Consider the following 6000-nt stretch of genomic DNA (forward strand, 5'->3'; position numbering starts at 1 on the left):
GATCACTTTGCCATTATGAAATATGTATCTTTTAAAATATTTATTTTATTTATTTATTTTGGCCAGGTCTTAGTTGTGGCATGTGTGATCTTTCAGTGCAGCATGTGAGATTTCTCTAGTTGCCCCCTGTCATGTGGGATCTTAATTCTCTGACCAGGGATCAAACCTGCATCTCCTGCATTGGAAGATGGATTTTAACCACTAGACCACCAGGGAAGTCCTGAAGTATCTATATTCCTAGTCGTTGTCTTGAAATATACTTTAACTCATATAGTCTCTCTAGCCTTTACAAGCTAACTCTTTGCATGGTATATACTTTTTCCTTCCATTTTATTTCCTCTTTTAGAGCTCATCTCTTATATACAGCAGGTATTTGGGTTTTGCTTTTCTTTATCCATTCAAACAACCTCTGCCTGTTAAGACATAAGTGTTTATTGAGGGATGGGTGGCAAAGCAGAAGACCCTTAGGCCTGGTCTCATTGGTATCCTTTCTGATGGTGAATGCTTTTGGTCTCATTGGTATCCTTTCTGATGGTGAATGCTTTTGGACACTACAGACTTGAGAATGGATCAAATGGTTTCCAGGTTATGGAAGGAAGGTCACCTGGTTATCCCAGGGACAAGCATGCAGTCTCTATCAGGGCCTAGTAGTATGATAAAGCTGTTTCTCAAAGGAGATCAGTTACTTATTAAACAGAGCATGAATTTCTTCACTTCTGCATTGCTGCTCCTGGGCTTGCTATAGCCTCCATCAGCAAGGTGATTGCAACATGATTGGGATCTGGTGAGTCGTGGAGTCCAAATGGCCCATCTACTTACATTGCAGGCTAGACCAATTGGACAGTTTCCTTTGCTCTGGATTCCTGTCAACGCCAACGGTCTTTCAGGTCAACTCAGTAGGTGAGTGGCTGGCAAGACATCCAGATATAAAGTGTGCTTCCTCAAAAATCCAAGAAAACCATCAAGTACCCAAATTCAACTACTCTCAGTTGATGACACCATCAACTGAAAGATGCACCTTTATTTATATTCCATTATGAAGAATTTTATGAAACATTATCAATTAAACTATAGCATATCATTGATTGTAATATAAATTCCATTTCAGAGGTATTAGAATATTGGAAAAAATATTGTGAATGAACTAAATGCCACTGAATTGTTCATTTAGAAATAATTAATTTTATGTTATGTGAAGTTTGCCTCAACAACATTTTATTTTTTTAAATGTGAATCAGTAAAATATAGCATTCTGTTGCTTTCATATGGTGGGAGGGTATAAGGTGAAGCAACTGGTACTTAGGAAAGGACATTGTGACACCGCCTAGAACACTGGCTCTGCAGAAACATCACTCACGTGTATTTTCATGGAATTTACCTTGATTTACCAGAAGGGGTCAACAGAAGGCTTTCACAGAACTGTGTCGCTATTTCCTCCTACTGACAAGGATTGTCAGAAGTCACCCATTAGCCTCAGCAGGGGAAGAGGAGCCACTTCCACTGGCCTGGGAGACTCAAGGCGGGTAGGATTTTAGATGCTCTGAGTTCTCTGACTGCTTTCTTTTCTGGTCAACACTCTGACATCCACATAACAGACTGGCAAGGCTGTGAATTTAATTGGTATTATACTACAGTAATCCCCAATATCACACTTTGGATTTGATTTTCAGTTACTATCAGCCTCATGACTGCAAGAGATAAATTATTTTTATGATAGACATAGAAAGTCAATGGTTTGGGACTTGTCTTGAATCAAAATTTTAGAGTATTGAGTTTCACATTCTTTTCTTCTTTTTTTTTTTGCTCTGTTCAGAAATTCCTCTTTACTGTGTTCATAAATCCCTTCTGCCCTCCATACTGTTCTGTGGCAGAGGCCACTTAGTTCACCAACACATTGCCTTCATCGTTTATTCAGGTGATAATTGATTGCAAGTGATAATCAGTTGGCAGCAGGCCAAGGGCTACCTTTGAGATTACCTATATTTTCACTGCTCTAAAATAAATACCAAATTCATGCCTGTTATGATACCAATTTCTTTACCAGTTAAGTCTCATAGTTCTGAGTCATGTTTTCCAGTTTAAAAAAAAAGTAGCCAAAATTGTTCCAAAAAGAATTAGAAAGCCAAATGGGGCAATAACCATAGAAAAACTGAAAATATTGTTATTGAATGACAAAGTTAAAAGATAACAGGCTGAGAATTTTAAATAGGTGAGTTCTAGTTGAACTTCAGGGGAAAGATTATTTCTCATTTATAAATAAATAAGTCAACTTTAGAGCATATAAGATGAAATTTCTTCAAGGAAAGTAGCATGATATCAGAGCCTAATAAAGAGAGAAACACGTTTGAAGGATACATAATTTTCACATTATAGAATCTATGTAAGAAAATAAGACAGGGCTGAACATCCTACTCATTGGTCAGGGTGCACGACAGGGCAGAGATGGAGGGTAGGTTAGGCAAGGTAAACCAGGCACTAGGCAAAGGACTTGCATCAAAACCAGTGAAATACATTCATGTGAGTGATTTAACTCAAGAAATCTGATCGCTGGATATTATATGGAGTTTGGCAAGATGCCTTCTCCCAAGAGCATGCTGAAAGATGCAGAGATGATGGAACAAATCCTGAAGGACATGGAGATTACAGAATATGAGGTAAGAGTTGTTCAGATGTTGGAGTTTGCCTTTCAATTTGTGACCACAATTTTAGATGATGCAAAAATTTCTAAGAGAGTTACTGTTGATACTCATGATGTGCAATTGGCAATCCAGTGCTGTGATAACCAAGCTTTTACCTCTCCTTCCCCAAGGGATTTTTTTTATTAGACATTGAAGAAAGAAATCAAACTCTTTTGCAATCAGTCAAGCCATATTCAGGCCCTAGATTGCCACTTGGTAGATACTGCTTGACTGTTCCAACCTATAGACTTTAATCTTTACCAAATAAAGACATATACTCTGCAGGCAGAGTAACAGTTCTACAGGTAAATGTTGGCTCAGTTTTTGGCACACCAAGTGCTCCCACTCCAGTCACCCAATCCCACAAACCATGTCTGTTTCAACTAAGGTTAATTCTTTACCAGCTGAGCCACCAGGGAAGCCCTCAACTAAGGTAGGGACTCCAATGTCCCTCACAGAGCCAAGGTTTACAGTACAGATTCCTGCTTCACAGTCCCCAGCTGTAAAAGCATCAGTTCTTGCAACAGCAGCAGCTCACCATATTTGGATTAATCCATCATTAATAGGGTCCAAAAACACTATTATTACCACTAACATGACGCCATCATAAAAGACTTGCAATGAGTCATCAAACAAGTTAAAAGAAAATGTGAAGGTGATATTGATAATGATGATGATGATGACAATCATTTATAATCTAGCCTTAATGTGTGTAACATGTATACTTGGTCTTGAAACCACTGTACTGAAATTAAACACGCACATGATGTTTTCAAGTTGTTTTAGAAAACTTCAATAGTAGTTAATGAGTACATATAGTTACCATAGTTTTCAATTAAGATGTTAGATTTTCTTTAATAGGACTAGTAGTCATTTCTCAGCAGCCTTTAAGTATAAAAAACAAGTTGTCATTAAAGAAAGAAAGGAAGATAGAAAGAAGGAGAAGAAAAGAAAGAAAAAAGACAGAAAGCCACACAACACATTTTACTGACTGGCATATCCTGAAGCCAAAACCAGGTAAGGCCAAGAGAAAAAATACATGTACATGATATGACCAATGAAGCAAAAATCCTAAATTAAATCTTAACAAGTTAAATCCAGCAGTGTATTGAAAGAGTAATGCATCAAGCCCAAAGAGGATTTACCCCAGCATTGCTAAGATGGCTCAGCATTAGATTATATATCAATTTAACTTATTATATTAATAAATAAAAAATTTTAAATGAGTGTCTTAAATTCAACATCCACTAATATATAAAGAAAAAATTTCCTAGCCTGAAGGAAAAGAACAGCTTTAATTTGATGCATTGTTTGTTTTTAATAAAACAATGATAAAAACTTACAGCAAATGCCATACTTAATGGTGAAGTAATAGACACACATTCCAATTGAAGTCAGAAACAAGACAAGAATGACCTTTATCACCACTACTATTCAAATGGTATCATTTACTTTCTCTAATTCAAAAAGAGAAGGAAAGCAATAAGAGGTGTAAACATTAGAAAAGAAGAGGCAAATTGTGATTATTTGCAAATGACACTATGGCTTACATAGAAAAACCCAAGAAAATCAATTGACAAACTATTAGAATTAATAAGAACTTTCAGGAAGGTGACCACATACAAGATCAACGTAAAAAAAAAATCAATAGCTTTCCTATATACCAGCCATAACCAATTAGAAAATGTAATATAAAATAAGATTCTATTCACAATAGCAGCAAAAACTATTAACCACCTAAGAATAAACCTAAAAATAAAAATTACTTTGGCCCCTTACAGATAGTTCAAAATTAGGAAACCTCAACCTAATTAATCACATGGATGAAAATCAAGTTGAAAACTGTACAATTATACAACAGCTAAGAAAAGTCAAGGACAGCTTCTGGTAAAAACACTAAGTAAAACAAGAGACAAAGGATACTTCCTAACTATGATGAAGAGTCTTTTATTTTCTTTTTCTGAGAAACTAACTTCAGTTCAGTTCAGTCACTCAGTTGTGTCCGACTCTTTGCGACCCCATGAACCGTAGCACGCCAGGCCTCCCTGTCCATCACCAACTCCCAGAGTTTACACAAACTCATGTCCATTGAGTTGGTGATGCCATCCAACCATCTCATTCTCTGTCGTCCTCTTCTCCTCCTGCCCCCAATCCCTCCCAGCATCAGGGTCTTTTCACATGAGTCAGCTCTTCGCATCAGGTGGCCAAAGTACTGGAGTTTCAGCTTCAGCATCAGTCCTTCCAATGAACACCCAGGACTGATCTCCTTTAGGATGGACTGGTTGGACCTCCTTGCAGTCCACGGGACTCACAAGAGTCTTCTCCAACACCACAGTTCAAAAGCATCGTGCTGCAGTTCATGGGGTCGCAAAGAGTCAGACACGATTGAGCGACTGAACTGAACTGAACTGAAGCGCAAATATCATATTAAATGGTTTAACATTAAGTATACCCCCGTAAAGACAGAAACAAGGCAGGGACCATTGCTATCACTCAAAATTGTTGTGTGTAAAAATGAAAGAGAGGATTAAAAAGTGAGAGTAACAGCTTCATACAGCAGGTCTCATTTCAGAATCTGGGAGTACCACCCCCCCCCACCCATAAACAAGACCAGATGCTTTGATTTCATATTACATAATAGAATGGAAATTGAAACCTCACTCAGAGGCACAGATTGATCAAAAGGGGTTTATTTGCTTCTTTCCCTATCAAAGTCTTGGCCAAGTACTATCAAGAGTTCATACTGTTCCTGTCCTCTGCATGTAGGAAAGATTTTTAAATTATTCAAACAGTCCTGAGACCCACCAAAATCTGAATGAGAGTCTTGTTGCGTAGAGTATTCTTGGTTGTGAGTTTTTGCCTTCATCACTTTAAATATGTTGTGCCACTTCCTTCTGGCCTGCTGAGTTTCTGCTGGAAAATCAGCTGATAACTTTACGGGGGAATCCCTTATATGTTATTTATTATTTTCCCTTAGTTGTTTTTAATATTTTCTCTTTATCTTTAAATCTGGTCAATTTGATTACTATGTCTTTCACCGTGTTCCTCCTCGGGTTAAACCTTAATGGGACGCTCTGTACTTCCTGGACTTGGGTAACTATTTCCTTTCCCATGTTAGGGAAGTTTTCAGCTATTATCTCTTCAAATGTTGTCTCAAGCCGTTTCTCTCTTCTCCTTCTGGGACCCCTATAATTTGAATGTTGGTGTGTTTAATGTTGCCCTGAGATCTCTTAGACTGTCTTCATTTCTTTTCATTCTTTTTTCTTTATTCTGTTCTGTGGCAGTAATTTTCACCATTCTGTCTTCCAGATCACTTATCCAT

The 6000-nt window shown here is 37.5% G+C and overlaps 1 pseudogene; it reads left to right on the forward strand.

The window, feature by feature from the left end:
* Positions 1 to 2558: 2558 nt before the first annotated feature.
* On the forward strand, positions 2559 to 3374 carry LOC122428046 (annotated as a pseudogene).
* Positions 3375 to 6000: the final 2626 nt, after the last annotated feature.

This window comes from Cervus canadensis, chromosome 2 (assembly GCF_019320065.1).
Source record: "Cervus canadensis isolate Bull #8, Minnesota chromosome 2, ASM1932006v1, whole genome shotgun sequence".
Lineage (NCBI taxonomy): Eukaryota > Metazoa > Chordata > Mammalia > Artiodactyla > Cervidae > Cervus > Cervus canadensis.